At 39.0% G+C, this 2,489-nt stretch overlaps 1 pseudogene; it reads right to left on the bottom strand.

The window, feature by feature from the left end:
• Window positions 1-1,100: 1,100 nt before the first annotated feature.
• On the bottom strand, window positions 1,101-1,452 carry LOC102827720 (annotated as a pseudogene).
• Between the last annotated feature and the right edge of the window lie 1,037 nt (window positions 1,453-2,489).

Below are 2,489 nucleotides of genomic sequence, written 5' to 3'. Positions count from 1 at the left end.
TCTTTTCTAAAATCTAGCAATTTCTATTAAGAAAAACTAAAAGCAGCCCAAACTAGACAAGCACAGGTATCTCCCACTCTTCAAAAGTTCACACTTGGCAAGCACAGGTATCTCCCACTCTTCAAAAGTTCACACTTGGCAAGCACAGGTATCTCCCATTCTTCGAGAGTTCACACTTGGCATTTGCAAACATCTACATCAGTGCCTATTTTCACTTAAAAGAATTAAATCCAAAAAGGATTTTTGCTTTTATATTTTTTTTAAGTAGGGAAAGCAAAACTAGCAGTGTTTTGCAGTCAGCTCTTCAAGAGACAGCGTGTACCCCAAGAAGCAAAGTGGCACCACAAGCTCCTACCCAGAGAACTACACTCAGCATTTCAACATCAATCCAGTACTGTTGTGAGCTGTAGCAGTGAACACTACATGTTAGTGTGAATTTAGGTCTTCTGGGTTATTAAATATGATTTGGTAGGCTATTGCGGGGGCGGTCTGAGAAGACTCACAAAGTTTTCCCATAAAAATTGATAGTAATTGCCTCTTTAATTTATACCATCTCAGCTTACGAAAGTGTCACAGAAACACTCTATTTTCAGGCAGTGGAGGAAATCTGTATTTATTGTTCTAATTCTTAAACATAAAGAATTCTTTTTAAGGCTGCCTACTGTTTACACAAGTTACAAAATAGCTACTTGCTACTTTTTCATTGATAAAGCCCTTGACCTTCAAGAAAGCTTTAGGGAAATAAAATACTTCACCCATTTCTTTCTTAAAGAATTGTGTTTTTTTATATGCTAGATATCTAAGAAAGGAAAGTCATATATCTATATATGTTGCTTCAGCTACAAAGCATTGGAAAAGTGTACACCCATTAGATGTGTAAAAAATATGAGCTAAAGAAATAAAATCTTTGGATAAGTTCTAGTCTATACAAAGCACTAGGTTTGTTCCTCTTCAAAAAGTGAAAGAACCTAATATAAAATCTACAGGAAAATGTAATGCCTTCTCATAAGAATAAAAAAACTCTAGCTTTGCTAAAGCTTCTTATTCCATGTGACAGCGTTTGAAATGTCAATCCAAGGAACAGGTGTGTTCCTTCTTCCCTATCCATCTATGCTGTAGTTTTCATGGCTTTCTGGTCCGATGTCAAAGACAAAGGTCAAGAGGTTATCCAGAAGGATGTCCATGTTTTGCGGGAAGTAGGTCTGAAGGACAATCGCCTTCTCCTGGGTCTCCTTCTCCACTTCAGTGCTGCAGCTGTCTTGGGATCCCAGAGCTGCAGCTTCCATGGCCTTGAACTCTTTCTCCCTTTGCAGGCGGTACTGTTCAATTTCAGCCTGTGCTTCTTCTTTGGCCTGTGTCAGGATCTTTTGCTTACGGGGCCTTGGGACCCCTTCTCCACACAGCGTTTCTCACTTGCAGCAGTTGCTAAATACCTTGCAATTGACTGGCCATTAACTCTAAGGCCGAGATGAGCCACTGAAACTGACTCAAAGGCCAAGATCTGATGCTGCCATCAGACTAATTTTTAAGTTGATAATTTTATATGACCCGCAAATGATGTTAGAAATTTTGGCAGAAAAAAGTTCACCACCCCTGATATGGATCAATAGGAATTCCTGGTTGGTGCAAAGAGTTAACAAGTTTGACTGCTAAATGAAAGACTGGAGGTTCAAGTTTATCCAGAGGCATCTCAGAAGAAAGACTCCATGATCTGCTTTACAAAAATCAGCCACTGAAAACCCTATAAAAGACAGTGCTACTCTGACACACATGGCATTGTCATAAATCAGAATTGGCACAACAACAACTAGTACTGGCACATGGCTATATTTTGTTGTTGTTGTTAGGTGCCACTGATTCAGTACCAACACATCGTGGCCCTATGTGTACAGAACAAAACACTACCCAGTTGTGTGCCATCTTCCCACAGCCATGACTATCACTGAGCCTGACGTTGTAACCATTGGGTCAGTCAGCTCAGGGTCTTCCTTTTTGCAGATGTGTTCACCTTCATTCTCAAAGTAATACCTTTGATCTTTAAAACTTTGAAAAGGTATTTTTTCAGCAAGCTTGCCTTACACAATTATGTCCTTTGATTTCTTGACTGCTGCTGCCATGAGCATTCATTATGGAAACAAGCAAAATGAAGTCTTTCACAACTTCAATCTCTTCTCCATATACCATATATAAAGGTTCAATTGAGACAATTTTTGCTTCCTATACATTGAAGTATAATCCATACCAAAGGCTTCAATCTTTATTAGTAAGTAGTTCAAGGCATCTTCACTTTCAACAACCAAGGTTGTGTCATCTGCATATTACAGGTTGTTAATAAGTCTTCCCCTAATCCTAAAGGCACATTCTGCTTAATATGAGATTGTATACTCAGCGTGCAAATTGAATAAGCAAAGTGAATGAATACAATCTATCTGGTGCACACCTTTCCTGATTTTAAGCCATTCAGTATCCTCTTGTTCTGGTCTGCCTCT

The sequence above is a fragment of the Chrysochloris asiatica genome, unplaced genomic scaffold, assembly GCF_000296735.1.
Source record: "Chrysochloris asiatica unplaced genomic scaffold, ChrAsi1.0 scaffold00235, whole genome shotgun sequence".
Taxonomy (NCBI): domain Eukaryota; kingdom Metazoa; phylum Chordata; class Mammalia; order Afrosoricida; family Chrysochloridae; genus Chrysochloris; species Chrysochloris asiatica.
Note: the sequence above shows the minus strand (reverse complement) of the source record. Positions and strands in the feature narration are given on the sequence as shown.